This window comes from Paramormyrops kingsleyae, chromosome 9 (assembly GCF_048594095.1).
Source record: "Paramormyrops kingsleyae isolate MSU_618 chromosome 9, PKINGS_0.4, whole genome shotgun sequence".
In the NCBI taxonomy this organism is placed as follows: domain Eukaryota; kingdom Metazoa; phylum Chordata; class Actinopteri; order Osteoglossiformes; family Mormyridae; genus Paramormyrops; species Paramormyrops kingsleyae.
This window is the reverse complement of record NC_132805.1, coordinates 34,015,355-34,037,570: the sequence shown is the minus strand read 5'-3', so window position 1 is coordinate 34,037,570 and position 22,216 is coordinate 34,015,355. Positions and strand designations below refer to the sequence as shown.

The window sequence follows — 22,216 nt, the reverse complement described above, 5'->3', positions numbered from 1 at the left end:
AAAAACTTAAGCAGGGCTACAGGAAAGTGAAGGATCATAGTAATATGTTTGAATTCAGCGAAAGAAATACCGCGCCACGCTTTGTGATGATGTCAGTCAGGGGCGGTCACTAATGATGTCATTTGGCGCCGGTACCAGTTTTTACGCCAGTGGAAAGCCGACACAAAAGAAGTACCATATTTTTGGTACTTTATGGAAGTACCGAAAGTACGGTACCTGGTGCGGTGGAAAAGCGCCCTTAGTGTTATTCAGCGTCTGCTGTATTTAAGGGACAAAGAGTGGAAGGTTCCAGAAAGGTCCTAGGCAGTCAGTTATTTAACTTTCTTAAAACTTTGTTTTATAACACCACATTACATTGCCGCGGGCAGCTGTAAAATAGGACTGTAATGGTGGTGGTTTAGCCATGAGTGGTATTCTGGTACTGGAGAGGAACATTACCGCAAGACTGAGGAGCTCATTAAGGACCATGCACGCCTACTGTGGACAAAAGGTCACCCCTGCCTGGTCCCCTTTAGCACAGCAGGCTAATTGTGTCTCTTAGTGGTTATGGCCGCTGGGAATGACCCTCGGGTCCACGGTATAACTAAACATCATTTTCATTCTTTTATACATATTAACAAATTGTGATTTTTTTTTTCTTCATCTTTGTTTCTCTGCTGGAAAAACCCAAAGTGTGCATGTTAATGTAAATTATATTTAATAACATTTGTTTTATTGATTAGCTGTTCATATCCTGCAGGGCCGCGGACCTCCAGAGGAACCTGAGAGCAGGAGCAGGGTCACGGGGCTTAACCCGTTAGTTAATCGTTAATTAGTCTGAGTGACACGAGTCAATATCAAGGGGATGGTGATGACAGGGAGGTCTCATTCAGCCAGGGGGGGAATCACATGTTGAAAGTCCAGTGGGACGATCTGGTTGGCTGGCGAGGAGGGTACTGGGGGCCAGCCAAGGTAGGGTAGGGGGCGTTGGAAGTGTCATCAGTGAAGACTGAGACTGAACCTGAGCTATGTAAACTTCTACATTTCTGAGTGATGCAGCTCTATATTTACACGCCGGACGCCATATTCTGCTGTTACACGAACAAAAATGTGAGAGCTTGACATGGATGGGGAGACGGAGACGCCCCCCCCCCCCCCCCCCCCCTACCCTCATTACGGCAGGCCCACATTCCTCACCTTCAGACCCCAGATTCTGGGTGACGTCTGCCCCCGGCTAGACGAATACAGCAGATCCCCTCTATGGGCTAAATGGACGGGTAGACAAGGAGCTGCCTTTTGTCCAATTGAGTAGTGGGGATGTCTCTCTGTGACTCTCCTCTGACTCTCCTCCTCTGACTTCCCTGTGACTCTGGGCTTGAATCGTCTTTGCCCCCCAGGTTCCTGACTGGGGAGAGTCCAGCGCATATTTTTTTTTCTGCTGGCCTTAGTGCTGTGCAAGCACTTCGGAAGAAATGATTATACAGATGTTTTGTCCACCAGCCACCCCCCCCCCCCCGCCCCAGCCTGCTGAGGGACCTAAAGAATTTTTAAGCTTCCTCCTGGGAGGTGTCACTGCTGCATTTCTGATTCACTCAGCAGCTCTGTATTCCTGCCTCTCCCCCCACACCATCACCGTGGACCTGGTTATCGGCACCCCCCACCCTGTCACCACCTGCCCCTGGGGCCGCTCGATTAGAGAGACTCCTTTTCATTTCCCAACGGGCCGCACGCATATCGCTCTGCTCAGGCCCCATCAATTAGCCACACCGTGCACCCCGGGTCTTAAGCTCCCCCCCCCCCCCACTCGTCAAAGGCCCCACAAAAGTGCTGACCGGCAGGCGAGCCAGGAGAGGCCTGTCCACCACACTGCCTGCATGCATCCACAGTGAGAAACACCCCCGGACCCTCCATCTGTCGGCCCTTTCTGGGTGCAAAGCCACTGCATTCAGGGGGTGCCCCCCCCCCCCCGCCCTGTATTTTTAAACCATTACTTCAACCACATTTGTCTAATGTTTTTACATCCCTCCGTGCCCCCCTCCCCTCCCCCCGACAACACAAATCCCCTCGCAAAGGGAGATTATCATCGCAAACCGATTATAAGACAATGAAACGTGACGAAGGGTTATTGGATCCAGTCCACTTAGACTCTGCTGTTTTGTCCTGCTTTAAACGTAGTAAAGAGGTGATGACTTAGAAAATGTGATAAAAATGCAGACACTGTGTGTCTGAGCGGCGTTGCGTAAAGAGAGGTTAAAGAATTTGACCCGCGACAGAAACCCTGACGGAAGAATCTGTTTGCGCTCATGATGGCGTTGGGACAGCACTTTCCCCGCATTGCATCAGTAAAATATTCAGCTGTCGCTTTGGGTAAAAGAAGTAAATAATAATAAATAATATATAAGGCGGAATCCTTCAGATGCTTTCACAAATGTAGCGTGTCGTCTGAGCCGGTTTGATTCCTGCCACGCGACGCTCGAAAGGAAGTAACCTGTGAGCCCCGTTGATGGCCCCCCCCCCACCTCGACTCACCCGCACAGCCCGGCCATCTGACATGAATATCCTGGCTGTGAATAATTAAGGGGGGGGGGGGGGGGGGTGTGCGGGGAGGAGAATAGTGAAGGGAATTATTCAGACCTCATTCATGATAAAAAGTTAAATGATTGATTTAAATGACCATGTATGCTGCAGATCTACATTTATCAGTGTGTTAGTGGGAGACCAGAAAGAACAAAAATCCCAGTTATCAGAGTGGCTCGATGGGCCAGTGGGCAGCTGTTAGGCTTTAGTGGGTTGCTATTACCGTACTGGTTCTTATGGCGCCACGATTCAGGTTTGAATCTGGTTTCTATAGCAGTCCGCTAACAGATCCAGTTGGGAATCGGGATCAGCTTGCGGGATGCAGACCGGTGACAAGGACACTCTGTGCTGGAAACGGGAGTCTTTAATCAAATTAATTATGCATCACGGACGCTGCATTAAATCACTCATGTTTTATTGATTTTCCTTATGAGCTATTTGAACTGGGCTGCGCGTGTGTGCATGCGTGTGTGCGTGTGCGTGTGTGTGTACAGCCTGCATTTCTGCGTGCACTGCAGAGGCAGTAAATGTTCATTAGTGCTAGTCTGTGGTGACTTTGGTAACAGCAGCTGACTCTGAATCAAGACAGTTAATGCTAGTGCTTGTAGGAGTTATAATGAAACCATTTGCGCTAATCAACGGGGTCCTCTCAAATCAACCTCTCCATGGTTCCGTCTGAGATTTCTGTCGCCTCAGCACCTAATTATCTCGTATCTGCACTCAGTCAGCCCACAAATAAGAGAAGGATTATGAAAAGAGGCGCCAGGACCCCACGGTATCGACCTGCCGGTTCGAAATGGACCAGAAGTGCTGTGTAAGACGTTGTCCGTCCTTCAGCGTTTTCGCTTTTTATTTCAGCAGATTTTATTTTTCAGGATTGACTTTTCTTCCGTCGGGCAGCTCGCTGGCCACCCGCCATGTTGTTGACTTGGTGTCTCGAAGTCCCTAACGCCCCACGTCCACGGTTTTGGCTTCTCAGGGGGTTTAATTAAGCAGATGCCAGGGAAGCCAGAGGCTCGTGTCGGACTCAAAACACGCTGCAGCTCTTCGACATTCGCCCGTTTGCCGTTGTCACTCGCTCTCAGCCTCCAGCAGCTAAACGGGACTTTAGCTTAGGCTAACGTAGACAAAGTAGTTGACAACTTGACTGCAGCGGCTGGTGTGAAGTCATCAGCATGTCCGTAGTGTAGTGGTCACCACCTTTTTAGAGACCATCACAGATGTCGACAGTAAAGTTCTTCCATAGTTCACTATCCTGATAGGGAACCATTGGACCTAATGATCCTCATGTCAGAACTGGTTTTATAACATTACAACAATGGCACTAATTAGCTTTCCATCTACTCCCTGTTAGTAATTCATCCATCTTCCAGCCATTCATCCTGGTCGGGGTTGCAGGAGAACAGGGTGCAGGGCAGGGATACACCCTGGACAGGATGCCAGTCCATCACCAGGAATATACTGTGCACATTCATACCCAGTCATGCAGTACAGGCAATTTAGAGACACCAGTTTACCTAATAGCCTGTCATTGACTAGGAAACCAAAGGACTACGCATGGGAGGAGTGTGCAAATCCAAAATAAAGTACAGAACCAGAATTTAGCCAAAGATTGACATTAAATTGAATTCTAAGGTTCCTCTTTGAGAGTGCCCTGTGACGGGTTGGTGCCCCATCCAGGATTATTAAGCCCGTTGTGTCCAGGGTTGGCTCCAGACCACCATGACCCTGCATTGGGTGAGCGGGTATCGAATATCCCCGTTATCATTGGTTGGACGGAGTGATTGAAAGGTTTCTCTTTGAGAGGCAGGAAGCTTACATCATACTGGTGGGGCCAGAATCTCCGCCCCTTGCTTCCTTTCCTCACCAGAGCAAAACGTGCAGGCAGGGATACCAAAAATTGATTGACAGGGGCCCTAAAAAATCTGTAACATAGTTGCATTGGTCTGGATTGTGGGGCCCAGTTTGATAATCTTTTTATGAGGCCTAAAATCTCTAGTAGGCCCCCATGCAGTTACCCCGTCCCTTCGAACCACCCCCCCCCCCCCAGTTCCCTCACGTTAAACCCATTCCTTTCTCTGGGTTTGTTTTTCTTTCTGACTGGTGTGATTCTGTAATACCCCAAATCAAGCTAGTTTCGGTGAGGCTTCTCTCAGCCTCCCCCACCCCCCGCGCCACTCCCCAGTCTTCCCCAGTCCCTGATCCGTGGAGAAAGCAGATCCGCTCCCCCCCTCCTTCCCCCCGAAAAACTTCCTCAAACGGCATAGACTTCAGCTCGGCACAGCTGAATCGCATCATCCATACCTGCGTGGAAAAGGTCGGGAAAGAGGAACGTTCCGGGCAGACAGAGGCCCCACAAAGGGAAAAGGCAGCACTTTGTAACGGTGCCTCCTGCTTTGTTTCCGCCTTCATCTGATACTGTAGCTCATAGAGAAACGTCCAAAGGGCTCAGCCCCAGACCAGGGGCAGACTGTAGTTCTGAGTGTGGCCGGGTCAGCAGCCGCAGACATTACCGGGCATCATCCCTGCTTGTTTATGACCCGAGACCCAAGGATGACTGTTAGGGCCACTTTGGCACGGCCAATAAGAATCTGCTTCAACTATCAAAGCCCCCGGCTCACAATGGAGGCCATAATCATTTTTTTTTCTTTTTTTTTTGTAGTGTCTCTGCTAAGGCTTGTTCCATCAGTCCCTGAGTCTTATAAACCATACCTCTCTCTACACTGTTTATTTCATCCATCCATCTATTGCTCTTATGTACCACTTAGCCAGTACAGGGCTGTTTCTCCTCTATCTGTTCAGGTTCAGGCTGCATTATTTGTCCCCGTAGGTAGGCTTGGTTTGCAGTGAATAATCCTCAACCATAGACACACATGTTAAAAACAGACACATCATTTGTCATACATCACAGGCAACTGATGTGGGGAAAATAAACAGCACAATAAATAAAATACTAAGAATTTATAGATAGATAGCTATCTATCTGGATGCTGGATGCTTGATCTCTCTGTTCTTGATTTGTTTATTTTTTTTCTTTCCCACTGTGTCCATGAGTTCGGGGATCCGATCGGCTTTCTCTGTCTTTGTGCATGCAGATGGTGCCCCCGCCGGCCACCTGTTCGGAGCAGGCCGTTCAGGAGGCAGCCCGGGGGGGGGGGGAGGACGACAGCATCCCGGCGGCATCGGCGAACGCGATCAAGGACAGGTCAGCCGGTCCCTCGGGTAGGCTGCCGCAGAACCGGGCTGCCCCCAGTGGTGCATTTGTGTAAAATCGTATCGGCTCATCGTTCAAGGGGAGCTGTGGACGCAAATAAGTCCTGAGATGATGGCAGCTTCTTCGTTCAGTGCAAATAAAAATGTCCAGTTTGCATGTAAGGAGGAGGTACAGCTATCAAGGCAGGGAAATTAGTTCACATGCAAGAATCTTCCTCTCCGTCTTCACGTTGCTTCTGCAGGAGGCGAACAAAGATAGACGCAACCCAATTCCTAAGGTGCGGCGCTTTCCACCGTGGAATAGGGCGACTGTATTTTAAAGTGCTGCTGTAATATTAGCTGACCCTTTAAAATAGGTTACAAAATGGGCCAGAAGCCTGTGACACATTTACTGTGCATAAACAGCCTGTATTTTTATAGCAGTTTACGTGGCAAATTTTGCTGTCACCGTGTTCAGCTTCGGAAGATCGATCTCGGGTGGGCTCCGCTGAAGTCCAGTTATGGCCCAGTTTCCGTTCTGAGCCGTGTGCTTATTTATGGAGGTGAGGCTGAGCTACTTCTGCTTCCTAAAGGAAAGTAAGAGCAGCAGCGACTGCCTTAGAAATTGCCAGAATTTTGCAACGTTAAGAACCTTCAGCCTTTCAGGGTTGTGAAAGGACATGGGTGGGGCTAGCACATTCTGCTAATCGCTGCGTGGTTAAAAGAAATGGGAGCCAATAAAATAGTCACTGAGAAATTGCCTAAAGCAGATTGGCTGCTTGTGATGACCACACCCAGTGATGATAATCCCAAAGTCTGCAAACCTTGAATATTTAGTCACTATAAGCCTTTGTTATGTCTTTCCTTATTACGTATATTATGTACTTTTTTATCACATATGGAGTGAAAAGTTGAGGAAGATTATCAATAATTCATGAGGAAACTAATGTGATGTCAAAGCACTTTATATATTTCGTGAAAACAAATTAGAAATAATCCATTCTGCTGTTTGGCTAATTATCATTTTGGAAAAAACAAACTCATTTCAATAATTAATTAGAACATCCATCAATCTATCTGCTACAGGTTTGTGGGGGGGGGGGGGGGGGGTTGGGCTATCACCGGGCAGTACAGGGCAACCCCTTCGATGGGCTACCAATCCTTTTTTAGCAAATGCTGTTTTTTTCTATGCCTTTGTAAGATCCACAAACAGAGTGGGATTTGATCCCCAGATCCCCAGATAATTTTAATTCGATTACCTAATAATAATGGTTATTTTAATACCAGGAAGCTGGTCAAATTAGATTTTTATGGCTTTTTTTTATGCAATCACACAATAAATATATAACAAAAAAAAATCCAAGGAAGTCTAAATGGTGCTCAATCTTTTGTGGTTCCCTAAATATGTATGTAAAATAACTAACTGTGTTCTAAGTAGCTTTGGAAACGAGCTTCTGCTAATTGATTATGTTGAATCGTGTCTAGGCTCCAAGCTGCCATTTTGTGGCCATGTCCAAGAGCAGCTTCTCGTGCTCACGAGTCTCCGTCACGTTCCCTCAGGAGCACACTGAGATAAAGGGCTGCTCCTCTGGTGGTGCACAGCTGTTCTCCATGGCCAATTACAGGAAGAAGCTCTCAGCGGTACCTAGAGCGGCCTCTGGACCTTTTTGGGGGACCCAGACCTTTTTCAGTCAGCCTCCTCTGCCCAGTTAGGAAGGAACAGGCTACCGATCTGTGTCCCCGACACACAAGAGAAAGACGTGCTGGTCAGCAAATCCTCTTTTTCAGTAAAGTGAGTATTTATTGGAATCGGCAGAAGACTGTAGTAACTCCTGGTAGATTATCCTAGCATGGAAAACAAATATATTTAATGAAACATTTTTGTTAAATATTTCTTCACAACATTTGCGCCGTAACCCAAAATGTGTCAGAAAGCGTGGGTGTGTTTGCGAAGCCTCTTCCACTCGTCTGTCAGTCACGGCCTGGGCCAAGCCGTCTGTGCTCCCCACACATTGCCTGCCCGTCTTCCTCGTTAATTCTCCCCATCTCTGGTGTCTGCAGCCCTCTGCGTCGGGGGACGCCAAACCGCAGGTGGTTCGCTGTTTTATTGCATCCATTTTTCACCCGCCGCTTTTGTTCCCGCTCGCCGTCACGTGGGCGTTCCGGGACAGGCCGCCCCGGTTCGCGATCTGCCGCTTTCGGCGCGGCGAGTCCGAGCTGTCGCCTTTTTTTGTTTTTCTTTTTTTCCTTTTTCTTCTTCTGGCAGCCAGTCGGTAGCGTGTCGGGCCTCGCGACGATGATGAATGGGACTGCGGATACGTGGGCGTTTCAGCTTTCAGAAGGAACCTGAGAATTTCCTCAGCCAGAATCTTGTTTTATGAGAAAAGAGATTTTATAAGGTGAGAGATTTGTTTTATAAAGCAAGAGAAGTCAGCCAGGCTTGTTGATCATTGTCTTCTCAAAGGATTCATTATTTCCTTTCACACTGAGAGTTTGTGTCTTACAGTAAGTATGTTTCCAAAGGACTGCATAGATTCAAAACTCTGAGACAAATTTTCTAGCACTCATACTTTTAAATAATGATTTTTTGTAGCTCTTTTCCCATTTAGTACTGTAACGCATGATTTTTTTTGCCCTCTTTTCAAATGTCCAAAATGATTTTATTTGATATATAATAATATGACAGACCTAGAAAATGCCCTGCAGTAACTGGTAGTCTTCTGAGGATTAGAATTGTGCAATTAGATTTAGACAATGAATTCCCAGGAATATATATTTGCTTTTGTTTAATCTCTGTATACATTTCTCACTTATAATTTATACATGTTTTCTTTTTTTAGGAGTTGTGGGGTTGGAAGGGTGTAAGGAGAGGAGGGGGGCCCTAAGGGGGGGTGCTCGGGACGTCACGAACCTGTAACCATTTGTGTTCTTCAGAGGGACTTAATCTAATACAGCATCTATCTTACTGTATGTTTGACCTTGCTGGCCTCATTCTGTGGGCTGCCAGCAACATTTTTACAGCTTCTCTTCATTTATTAAGGCCTTAATTTGTGTCTGTCACATAACCGATGTCATGCATGATAAATGTTTAGCGACATGAATTATTAAATGAAACGTTGCGTATCTGGTTTTAAATTTAAATATACACCAGTTCCTTCATCTGTTATTTTTCCAATAATACGATTGTATATTTTTGACTCAGACGTCAGACGCATGTACATACAGTGATTTTTCAAAGACACATACTAACGTTGTATGCATCAGAATGCGTAGAGGTTCCATCCATCCATCCACTTTCTGTAACCACTTATCCTATTCAGGGTCGGGGGGGGGTGGGTGGGTCTGGAGAATAGCCCGCAAAGCAGGGAACAATCCAGGATGGGGAGTCAACCCTTCACAGGGATGTGTAGATATTTGAATCTGAAAATGGAAAATTTCACATAATAGTCGGCTGTGAAGGACTGAGTCAGCTGGCAGCCAGCTAACTTCTTAAGAAGCACAAGTGAAAACAAAACTAAATGAATTCCACAAGCAACCTGGTAATCGGCTGGTTTGAGACGACATCATTGTTTTTTGATTGGCTTTTTAAGCCAACGAAGGGCTTCCCCACGCGGCGTCTCCTAGCCGTTCTCCGGTTCTCTTTTTCAGCCTAATTTAGATGGATGTAGATCGGGACGGTTACGGTTATCCGCTGGTTCTCCCCCTGGGGCATTTTTTTTTTTACATGTAGCGATTAATCACATTTAATTGGCGCGGTCGTGTAGGACGCAGCCGTGGCGATGAACCGCCTCCTCGATCATGCGCCTCCTCTTCCTCATATAACAGCCTTTCATCTCAGGGGAGGTTCCGAGAGCCATAAGCTGAAATGTGACCGGTGCCAAAAGAGGAGCCGGTTTTTGCTCATTTAAGTTGACTTATCCTGACCCACGACCAGATTTTTCTATGGCCAATTACGGGAGCAGAGCCCCCAGTCGACGGCCTTGATCGGACCACGCATCGCTGATCAAAACAGCCACAGAGAACCATTTTCACTTTGCACCAGACTCTGACAGAAACACGTTATAAAAAAAAAAAAACGCATGAATTCCCCATGGATTAACATTACTGCTTTTGAAACAAACTATAAATCTGATGGGGTTTTTTTTCCTTTCCAAAATGCCATTTTGCACTATGACAGGTTTGTTCATGCATGATTTGTTGGGAGACCTGTATACTTCACTGGCTTTAATAAACACAAACATGGCAGTCGGAAGTGAAAGAGAGAGAGAAAACTCTTCCTGTGTGTCTTTGTGGAGCTGTGGATATATATGCAGGACTCTTATATGGCCGATGTGCCGGCCGACAGTTTGTGTATCACATAGGATGGTGTTTTAAGATACAACTTGGGTAGCTTTGCAAAAAGTGCAATTACTCCGGCAATGAAGTGTAGGCTTGCATCTAATGCAAAATTCCAAACTCTCAGACGTATCGTGAATCATTTGTCTTATCATCATTAGACAGTAAGTCTTTGCCCAGGGGTGGCGCCCTTCACGTTCATGCAAGAAGCCATCCAACAAAAGCCGTTCTGACATCACACGGTAAACATGAGGATGATCGATATTAAGCTTAGCTGCTTCCTGTTTGGCAGTACAGTAGCTTTGTTATCCAAATCACCCAGTTGTGATGTCAACTCACCAGTTACGTTTGTAGTATATACACCCCTCACAAATCTAGAGAGGTGCTAATTTAAATTGGCTTTCATTCTCAACAGTGCCCCCTAGGAATACATCAGGCTCCTGCGCCGTTGTACAGCCTTTTTCCATTCATTATCTGGATCAAGAGATGCTTGGAGCACTGCTTACTGGGTTGTAGAAGGCCATTATGCAGACTTGTTAGGATGCAGATTGCACACTTTCCATGGTGTCAGCGTGCTTATCTCCCATGGGCCAGGATCGGGCAGCTCCAGTGGGGGCCGTTGCACTGTAAGAGATTGAGTAGCAGGTCTCACAGTGAACCGGTCTCTTTTGGTGCTGCTCGCTGTACTTCTGGACCATCATCTCCATAGAGACAGCTGCAGGGGACTGACCTACGCACCCCATGTAGCTGACAGAGCCCGTCTCAGTCGTCGTCGAGGATGGAAATGCGTAACTGCCCCTTCGCTCAGAGACAATGAGACATCAGAGTGCTCTAGAGGGATGTCAGCTCCCCCCCATCTTACACGTCCCGTTAGCTGTTCAAAGCGGGACGATCAAACGCATCCGGGATCAGCTACTGAGATGCGTCCGCAGCGCATACTTCGGTGCTTCAGCGAAGCAGGATCTGCGTCAGACAGCCATGCCAGTGTCTCTGAATCTTCAGCCATACTTGAAGTTGGCCTCTCTGACAAGCCATTCGCTTGCTTTACACCCTACTGGCCGTGCGGCGCCAGGAAGGACAGCCAGTTTCAGCGTGAAGACTGCTACCTTTCTCAACCGAATGCCATTAAGACCTTTTCTAAATTGCTTATTATTTTATTTGGAGTTTTTGACTGTATGACTGCGAGTGAGATGTAAGGTTTAACCACTTTTTCCAGTGGTAGGACCCCAGCCGATATGGTTTTAAGGTGTCTGTCTCTGCTCTCTAGAGTGGAACCGTCAGCCACAGGGGCAGTGCTCATTAAAATCTCCTAGTCAACCAACAGTACTCCGGGGATTATGCTTATACTGTATGCCTGTACTGCTGCATGATGGGATAGAAAATGATGTTCCAAAGGGTATTTTTTTGTAGGTTACCCAAGCCTCCTGGGGACTGGTGGATTCCAGTGGATTACACTGTTAGGGAATGGGAATGTTGGGACAGAGTAGGTGACACTGGGCTCTGGTCTTCACGTGTCCTGTAAGTATGGAGGGCTTGGTGTCCGAATTCTAGCTACTCTGATGCTTACAGACCACAAACAGTCAGGGTAGTTTTTAGTCACCACTGTCTTATTTTAACTACCTTGGGGCAGTTTGATCCCCATTGTTTGATTTTAACTTTTCCCCAGGGATTGATTTTATTCACCAGCATCAGAGTCAATCTACTGCCCCCTGGGTGAAGTTTGTGGTCACCAGTGTTAAGTTCTGCACAAGTGCTCAGTTCTAAGTGCCGTCCCTAAGGATAATCTGTGGCCACGGGGTTGCGGGTCGTGGTTTTACCCGTCAGGAGGGTGAGGTTGTAATACCAGTCTTTATCTCCATGGGAGAAGGTCGGAGGCTGATTCCGACAGGACCTGCCCGATGACAGACACTGCAGCCAAGGTCCTGGAGAAGCTGCGTGGAGGAGGGCTGCACACAGGAGGAGAAGCAACTTGTTAAATCTGGTCTTGTAGCTTAGTGGAGAGGATGGTAAGGATGATCCAGCAAAAAAAGACCCGGCTAAGATATAGATCTTAAATATATATAGATATAGATAAAGATAGATCAGTCTTTCCAAAGCAATCCCCCTTGAGTAATTTCCCTGAAAGGTAACATATTTGCTGCCAACATGGAAGGGCTCTGAAATGTCTCTCATTATTAAGTTATTAAGTATAAGCCTGCAGAAATCCACCGACTGCATGCTATTAAAGTAGGTCGATGTCTTTGGAATTTGCAAATAGGTCCGTATTGAACAGTAGGTATCGAGGATCCAGCAACATAATTAGTGTGCAGTTCATCTCATCTATATCAGTCTTATCTCATTAGCCTTTTATGTAATTAGCCCCTGAATGAAATGCCTGGATGTCGTCCTTCAATTTTAGATGATTTAAGGGTAAACGTTTGATCGTTATGAAATGAAAGTTCATTATTTGGATAATTAGAAGGAGGAATTGCTCTAATTGTTGTTTGATTTCCCTAATAATCGGCACCCTAGTTGAAAAATAACTTCTCTTTTCCACATTAATGCTTATAAAGACCAATTTCTCAGGTGTCTGTATAAAATTACTTATGTCTGTTTAAAAAAATATGATTTTGTGATTTATGTCTTAATCATGGTGCTTAAGAAAGTTCCTTAAGCCACACGGAGACGCTGCTGCCAAACAGATGGACGCACAGGCTCGGCCCGCTTCCTGACGCACAGGGTCGGCCCGCTTCCTGACGCACAGGGTCGGCCCGCTTCCTGACGCACAGGGTCGGCCCGTTTCCTCACGCACAGGCTCGGCCCGCTTCCTGACGCACAGGGTCGGCCCGCTTCCTGACGCACAGGGTGGGCCCGCATCCTGACGCACAGGGTCGGCCCACTTCCTCACGCACAGGCTCGGCCCACTTCCTGACGCACAGGCTCGGCCCGCTTCCTGACGCACAGGGTCGGCCCGCTTCCTGACGCACAGGCTCGGCCCGCTTCCTCACGCACAGGGTCGGCCCGCTTCCTCACGCACAGGCTCGGCCCGCTTCCTGACGCACAGGCTCGGCCCGCTTCCTCACGCACAGGGTCGGCCCGCTTCCTCACGCACAGGCTCGGCCCGCTTCCTGACGCACAGGCTCGGCCCGCTTCCTGGCCACAGGCTCGGCCCGCTTCCTGACGCACAGGCTCGGCCCGCTTCCTGGCCACAGGCTGCTCGCCTGTTTGAAGCACCAGCTCCACAGGCTCCCATTTCGCTCAAAGAAAATCATAGTATATGAATCACACGGCTGCACATGTTAATGAGCAAATAGCCATTAGGTTTCAGGTCATCATTTAAAATATAATGCTAATATGAGTTTCAGTGCGGGAATTGTCTTCATATTTTCACATCTTCACATCTTGCATTATGAGTTTGAGCAGTATAGGTTTGTATTTGCACTTCATCCATCTATCGATCTATCTATCTGTCTATCGGTCATCGTCACCTGTATATATGTACTTTATGATTTAATAGGCAGTTCAAGTAACAGCTCCTCAACTTTTCAAATTTGTTCTAAAAAATGTTTTTTTTATTCCTTCCCTGCTGTATCCATGTTCGTTGATCTAATGAGCAGACAAGACACTGGGAGGCGAAAAGGTTTGGCAGTCCTGTCCTTATATGGTGACGTGATTCAGTTACATGAGTCATGATGCCGCCTGTGTAGACAAAGCCATGACGAGCACAGCTATGCCAGAGCACAGTTTGATGCGGCTCCCTTTGCAGGTGCTCGTGCCTGACCCTGTCACCTGGCGGGGCTTTATGTCACGATTGATTTTGCCTGATCCTCACACCCGATGGGGGTTTCTGTAACAAATGCTTTTGTCTTCTGCTGTCACCTGGTGGGTTGCTCCGGTGCGATTGCTTTGGTCTAATCCTGTTATCTCGTGAGGGTTTCCATAACAATAGCTTTTGTGTGATCCCGTCAGCTGACGAGTCTCAGAGCGATTGCCTTCCCTGTCCCTGTCAGCGGCGCATTACTTCAGCTCAGAGAGGCAACCGGGCCGGCGCTGAGGGCTGTGTAGGGCTAAGCATGCGGTGCTGTTAGACAAACAGCGGTCAGGCCCAGTCAACACGCTGAGTAATTGCTGTTTGCTCCGTATCGATCCCGGAAAATTCAAATTCTGCTGGTGGCCATCTGCCCTAAAAAGATCATCCTGTTAGCCGCCTCGGAGTGGCCATTACGCCCCCTTCGTGTCAGCGAGAATGTGCACGTGTGGATTTTCAGGAATAGGAGGTCTCTCTGTGCGTGTGTAATTATAATGCGGTACCATCACCTCTGTCCCAAATGCTCCCCCTACGCCTGCCATCCCATAATCCTGCAGTATATCACAGCAGCCAGTGAGCCACCGGGGGAAACGGTGTCCAAGTATGCTGTGATTGCCACAGTAAATCCAGGCCCTCACCCCTGTGACTAAGGTGTCTGGATGCTGGCCCACTGCCCATCTTAAAACATGTTCGGCGACTCTGGCAGCAACTGAAGCCAGTCACCCCCCCCCCCCAACTGGAGGTACAGGACAAATGCAGGCCAGATATGAAAGAAGAAGTTCTCTTGGCACTCGGTGCTTTATTTTCACGTACGAATGATTCAAGGCTCCGCATTAATCAATGCCAACCAATAGGATTTCAAAAATCCTTCCTGACCAATAGGAATTGGTCATCGAGGTTAAGATTAATCAGTCCTGATCAAATGTATTTGGGCTTTGAGTTTGGCATTAAGCAGTAGGACTTGGGTGTCGAGGTTTGCAATACTCGGTCAGGACTGATAGGATTTGGACGTAGATGTTGGAATCGTCACCCATGCTGTGACTTGTAATGTTAAGCCCTGCCGGAAAAGGCAGTGTGAAATCCGGCTCAGTATAAGGAGAAATAGTGGGTAACTATTGCATCTGTTTCCTGCAGGACATCAACTGTCAGGAATCACACGGGAGAAGTTCCCTTCTCACACGTGACTATAATGCACAAACAGAAATCAACATGCTACTTTTCATGCAGTCCTGTTTTCACATTTAACAATTTGAGGAAAAATCAGTTTGTAACATTAAGTCTAATATAAATCCCAAGGTAGCGCTGCAAATCCCAGGAAGCCAGACATCCGTCGAGGCCTTTCTTGAAAAGGGGGCACCTGATCGAAAGCGGTTATTACGCTAGCTTAAAACAAAAGAATGGGAAACGAGTGGGAAACGATTACAGTTATCCGCTTGGGTGCCGTCGAGATAGTGGTTAGCGCGGTGGAGTGACAGGCCCCGTCTCTTTTGGCGCCGAGGAGGCTGGACGTAGACGGCTTATTTCAGACGATTAAGCCTTTGAGGAGACGCAGACAGCACATAATCAATCTATCAGGGCAGAAAAAGGGTTCTCTGCGTGCCGCCGTGGCCGCCGGGGCTCCACAGCGCGCCGCCTTCCCATAATGCCGTCCTTTTGTAGGGCCTTGCCAGTTGTCTCAACAGTTCACAGAACTTGTGTGGATCGCATTATGCTTGGGGTTCCGTTCAGACCTGCTGTCATTATGGTTTTCTTTAATTTAGTAATATTCCAATTTGTTATTTGTAACTATGTCTCATATGTTAAGGCACCTTGTCAGGTGTCTCTCTGAGGGGTGTTACCATGAAGTCCCCCCCCCCAGCCTAAAGGTCCAAGCTTGTGTAACTGATACTCAGCTAACACTAACTGGCTTTTTTTTAGGGCGTCACAAAATTCCGGCACTCTTTTCTGAAACAGCCAAAACTAGCTAGCTAGAAGCTGATTTTCAGATTTTTTATTTTTTTTTACGGTTTATGTCGTATAGTTGCAAATTTTTGATGGCTATAAAAAGAGCCATTACATTTATCGCTCCCCTAAAACATAGATCAGACATGAGCGCTGAGTAATGGGCCCGATTCCCGGCGGCTTCTGTGAATGAAATCGGCCCGGCGAGGTTCCCCGAGACGGTCTGCGTCGCCCAACGTACTTTCCCACCTCTCGCCTATTAGGGCCCGTTCCGCCTCGGCGTCCCGCTGAGCGGCGAAAATGAAATGCGTCCCGGTTACAGCGGCGGGAAAAGCAGCGGGGAAGGTCTCAGTGGCCAGACCGAAGCGCCTCATTGACTCGCAAATGAGACGCGCGTTAGCGCTGATTGCTAGTGCTCCTATTATATGGGGCCAAGCTGATATCAGCCTTCGAATGCAAGACACACCGTCACCCTCGGGGGCACAAATTACAGCCTTTGTTCTTGCTGCCTTTCAGGAAAAAAAGGTACCGTTTTAATGGGGATCCTTGAAGACTGCTTTTAGAAGTATGTATTACAAGAGGCTGTTATGCATAATTTTATACAATGATTTTCTTAAAAAGAGAAGCATCGGAGCTTAGCTTCTCCGCAGTTTTGCATCATGCTTTTTATGTAATTTAAAAAGTTTGAGAATACAGGAGATCCCCAGTTACAGTGGGGTTACGTTCCCATAAACTTATCGTAAGGTGACAATGCTTTGTTACACAGCACACCTAACCTAACAAACAGAACAGCCTAATCCATCGCCACCTTGAACATGCTTAGAGCACTTACATTAGCCTACAGATGATCATTAACATAAAGCCTACTTTATAATATAAGTGTTGAATATCTCATGTAATTTATTGAATAATGTACTGATAGTGGAAAAATAGAATGATACCACATATTTTTTGCCCGGGAAAGGAAAAAACTGGAATACCCATCGTAAAGTTGAAGTACCGTAACCATCGTGACTCGGGGAAGCGGTTCTGTTGTAATTACTGGGCACCACCCCACCCCCCCCCCCTTCCCCAGGGATATATGTTTCTAGAACCTGATTGGACGGTCTTACCCCAAGGTTTCCCCTGATGCACAGGTTGGTTTCAGTGAGTCCTTCCAACACACGCAGGATAGTTACCCAGACGGACCGCCGCCCAAACTGCACCTGTTCTTCCCTGGCATATCTGGGACGCCGTGAGAGAACTCTCTGACGCTGTTGTTCCTTTCTCAGTCTCCCCGGTACTGCTGAAGGTGCCGGAATGTGAAAGAACCAGGGTAGCACCTCTCCGGGTCCGTTATGGGCCGGCTATGCGAGCCAGATGCGTCTGCAGAACGTCAACCTCTATGCTATTGTCCACTGCCCTCCTCCAGTGCTGGAAAACATGAGGCTCCATACTTTGATCACTATTAAATGGTCAGGCTTTGTTTGCCCGTGACCCAGAAAGAGCTCAACTGGAACTTACAGTCACTGTTATTAGCTGTTCTCACGTAGAAGTGTTTTAGAAGGGTGCTTATGGCCCACGATAACGATGTTGCTGAATAACGTTAATAATTCGTATTAATGATGTATTAACGCAGGTTCTTCTTGCATGGTAGCCTTTCTGCATGCCTTAATTACTCAACACAGTAAATATTGTGAGCGCCGTGGGTCAAGGGCAGTTACTTTTCGCCTTTTGCTTATTGTCATGGAAACGGTGCAATAACAAAATCACTAGCTGTGTTCCATAGCACAATAAATCCCCCCTTAACCTGTTTATGTGAGAGGTGCCAGTGCTGTTCCAAACAGGGCTGACACGTTTGTCTCGGGTCACTGTTTTTTGACCTGCAGTGCTATTTGAATGTGGCTTCTTCTTGTTTTAATGAAGGTTGTTACCAGCCTGGTCCTGCAGTTTTGGGTTCAGGCCCTGTGAAGTCTCTTAACCTGAATTACATCAGCGAAGAAAAACTACCTAACTGTTTACATTTCTCTGGGTAACCTAATGACATGAGTTAATGATGTTCTGAGTCGCTGGGGAAAACGGGACAGTGGATTAAGCTGGGAGAGGCACAATGTCAGCTGACTCGCAGATTGGGCCTCTTCTTCTTGGGCCAGCATGTTGCCCCAGGGCAGGGCCTATTTTGGAGGCTGCCTCGGTCCTGCTGCCTTGGCTGTGGTAGGCAGGGACTGTTTTGGAGGCTGTCTCGGTCCTGCTGCCTTGGCTGTGGTGGGCAGGGCCTGTTTTGGAGGCTGCCTCGGTCCTGCTGCCTTGGCTGTGGTGGGCAGGGCCTGTTTTGGAGGCTGCCTCGGTCCTGCTGCCTTGGCTGTGGTGCTCAGAATGACTGGTGAAAATGCACCTTTACCTAAGCGCTGCACCGAAGACACACATGGAACAGAGCGCCGCCATAATGAGGGTGCAGTTTTCTGAAATCCAGCTGCTGGAAGAAGCGAATATGTTTTTGTGTGGGAGGTTTAGAAGTCATCTTCTCTGATCGCTCTTATTGTTTGCTGATAATAATGGTTTATTGTACTTCTTATTACTTTTTTTCCAGCTCATTTCCCAAATGTATGATTGCCCAAGGCGAAGCGATTGCCTTTCTTTAACCCAGGATTGCATTTTATGCAAATCGGTCCATCCATCTTCCTGTCACTTATCCTGGACATTGTCTTGGGGGACATGGTGCCTATCCCAGGCAAGCAAAGGACACAAGACAGGGGTACACCCTGGATCAGTTATCGGTCCGTTGCAGGACACATAAAGCATGCACTCACACAACCACCTGCATGCTCTTGCATGCACTCATTAGCCTCTCAGTGTTTCAGATCCTAAACGGCTCACATTCTGGACTTGAGGATTGTATAACAATGTCACTTTCTTCCACTCGAAGTGGCATAAGAACCGGCCCGGCCGTATCGTTCTTGTCCGTGCATTCAGGGCTGTGCCGGATCCCATCCAGGCACTATACACGGTGACTATAATTGGACGATAAATCATGCCCATTGTTGGGGAGCTGTTTCCTTTATGTCACCATTGTTCTAAAGCAGGGTGTCCACTAAGGTTAAAAATACCCCAGTCAAAACGGACCCGCTAGGGCCCAGCGAGGCTAATTGACAGGCATTGTTGTAAAGTGCAGGGTTTTGTGGCCAGCCAACATGGATGCCTCACAGCGAGGCTTCGTATGAAAGATTAATTGGGATGCTCTCTGTATGAATGCACCGCCAGCTGCATAGGGAACTAATTAGCTTATTTGTTTTTCCTCAAAGTGTCCTTCCATTGCAGTCTGCCGTTTATGATAAATGGCCGGGGAGGCGGGCCGCGGTTCTCCGCGATGTGGGTCGCTCAACTACAGCCTTGTGTAAACACGGGCCGCTGAATCCTGCTTCTGACACCAGCAAGCTTGCGTGTCTGTTCTGCCTCAGTTGCAAAACGAGCGTGATCTCAGTGAACTCACTCCTACATAACACTCCGCGATGAAGCCAGGTAGACGTCAGTAAGTGCAACGGGGTTGATTTTTTCTTTTCTCTTAGTTTCCAGTTTTGTCCTTCATCAAATTCCAAATGCCATTTGTGCCTCCGCAGAAGGGCAAGTCCTAAGCTTCATGCCAAAAAGGGAATATTAAAGAAAAATGATTGATGGATTATTTCACAAATTGAACAAACTGTACAATGGACTATCACCTGAATGTCACAGACCTCAATATGGCAGGATTTGAATCTGAGAATTAATATTTGTTTTTATTTTATCTTGGCAGATTTCCAACAGCAGGAGGCGCTGCTGAGCACACCCAGCTCTTGAACTTTAACCGACAGCAAGAGGAGCAGCTGAAGTAGATCCGCTACAGCAGGAAGGTGGTGCAGCTCAGCACACAAAGTCACAGCCCCCTGCTACACTCCCACCTCCAGTACGGACCAGAACAAACATGCATACTGTGTGCTTCCTGTTGAATCTGGCACATTTCAAGCATGACATGTAAAATTTGCATGAACGTGTACATACCTAAGAACACAGATCTGATCACAGATGTAATGGAACTCGTTTTTTTTTTCATCACAAGGTATGGTTGCTTTTGACCTAGATTAAAGTTCTGTGAGAACCTCAACGCCTGTGTTTTTATTCTACAAGCCTAACTTCTAAGACCTGTTTTTCTTAACACCACATGTAAATTCCTGCGTGTCGGCGATGCTGCGTTCAGGTTGTCTGCTGTGTTACCCGGGCTTCTGAATCTTCTGACCTCCGAACGGCAGGCTTGGGTGGTCAGTATCACATCCTCTGCTGTGATTTAATTTTCGCACAGTGGGACTTTATTTGGCCGGTGTTACTGCTCTCTAATGAATACGCACAAGATATTTCATTTGTGCATAAATTAACACCCTAGATTTTTGCCATAATTTATTTGAAAAATTACACAGATTTTTCCCACTTCATTACCACGATTAGCAGAAGTTGGCTTTTGTTGAGGTTTGTTTCTCTGCCTTTTCTCCCTGTATTAGTAGCCAATTTGGTCTCATGTTTTGCTGACTGCTATACCGCCCACCCCCCACCGCCATCACTACCAGCACCGCTGAGCGCATCTCCAATTTACGCCCCCGCCAGTGCGCTCATTTTTCACGCTGCAGGCTGCGAGGAGATCCGCAGGAGAGCGGTATATCTCATCGCCGACCCGCCAGGTCGATAGAGCGTGCCACGCCCGGCACTGAGCCCCCACCATGCAAATTACGCACCTTGGTGACAGAATGCCCAGGCACAACCAATAGATGACCGATGAATGCCCAGGCACAACCAATAGATGACCGATGAATGCCCAGGCACAACCAATAGATGACCGATGAATGCCCAGGCACAACCAATAGATGACCGATGAATGCCCAGGCACAACCAATAGATGACCGATGAATGCCCAGGCACAACCAATAAATGACCGATGAATGCCCAGACACAACCAATAGATGACCGATCCCAGACCGGAGTAGGGGCCTGACTTCAGGGCACGGTTATGAAGTCGGTTGGAGGCCCCCCAGCGGGGCCGAGGTGGGGAGAGAAGACAAAGCTGCCGATCACCATGGCTGCCTCTCCTATTCAAGCCCTCTCACCAGGCTCCAGCAAGCACCCTGCCGCCTGACCTTTATGGTATTCTGAGTAGGAGCAGAACTCCAGAAACACAAAGGCTGCGTTAAACCCATTTGGAGACGGCTATTCACAGAGCGCTCCGGTCTCAGGGAGGCCCAGCGCTGCCTGAACAAATTGATACTTTAGGAAAATGCCATCCTCACGTTGTACCACCGCTGCACCAAGGGCTATGACGACATCTCCAGATTCGGGGGGAGAAAAGCACTATACAAGCCTTCTAGGGTGCCGGGGTACAAGTCACTGACCAGCCTGAGGAATGTTCTAGAGTGGAATTCACTAAAAACAGGTGTTCCATAATAGAATCTACTACAATGACAGCTTTTTTAAAAGAATATCAGAGGTTTGGTTACAGGCAGAGAGCACTCATAATGATGTTCAACTATGTAGTATCATACATCAAAATGAATTAATGATCTCTAATATATACTACTAATTGGGGATTTTTAAAAATAAATTTACGTAATTCAATTCAATTCAAAATACTGTATTTGTCCCCAGGGAGTCAATTTAAGGCAAGCAGATAAGAATGAAACGATAAAGAGAAATTTCATTGACACACTAAAATGCTAACAATCGAAAACAATCTACTGCTAATATACTGACAATCTAAAACAATCTCACTAAAATACTTGACAATCCAAAAAAAAATATATATACAAGCATGTGACACTAAGGTTAGTTAAAGTACAAGTTAAATGCAAGTGCCTGGTTGAATTAATATTAATAACTATCAAAATGATTCTTGTATATCTATATATTTTTTAAATCTTTCTTCTGTAATGTTGCCTATTCCAACAATAAGAATGTAAGAACTGTAGTCTGCAAAAAAACATTCATATTAAAAATATTAGCAACAGTAATTGTGTTTTGCAATAAAGTGTTATCTCTCCCTCTAGTGGTGAAAAGTATTTTTACTTCCTGTCTTCTATAGTGCAGTGGTGGTTCCATCATGGTCTCTTGCAAGATGCCAGTGTGGCCTTTATTGAATCAGAGCATTTGAAAATTTCTACATCGGCAATAGATGCCCTCTTACTGCTCGAGAAGCAACATAATGTAGTGACAGACAGCCAATCAGAACGCAACCTCAAACTACAGACCGAAACCTCACCTCACAACCCAAGCATTGAACTGCACATTTCAGTAGGAGCCGCTCAGCTTAATTGCTCCTCACAGTAATTGTGGCTATCACTCACTCACACACCCCTTCCTCTCCCTCCCCAAGAGCCAGGAGAGCTTTCGGGTGGCAGATTCATGTGTTTA

General features: G+C 47.1%; 1 long non-coding RNA gene across 3 annotated transcripts in view; it reads left to right on the top strand.

The window, feature by feature from the left end:
* Positions 1 to 19,928, top strand: part of LOC111845837 (uncharacterized) — a 34,715-nt gene extending 14,787 nt beyond the window's left edge. The window contains exons 5-6 of one of the 3 annotated variants that reach the window (XR_002838742.1): positions 5,652 to 5,761; positions 19,581 to 19,928. This is a non-coding gene — a long non-coding RNA (uncharacterized lncRNA). Of the gene's footprint in view, positions 1 to 5,651; positions 5,779 to 19,580 lie in introns of all 3 variants that reach the window. The other 2 variants (XR_002838741.1, XR_002838743.1) reach the window with 2 other exon arrangements.
* The last annotated feature ends 2,288 nt before the right edge of the window (positions 19,929 to 22,216 follow it).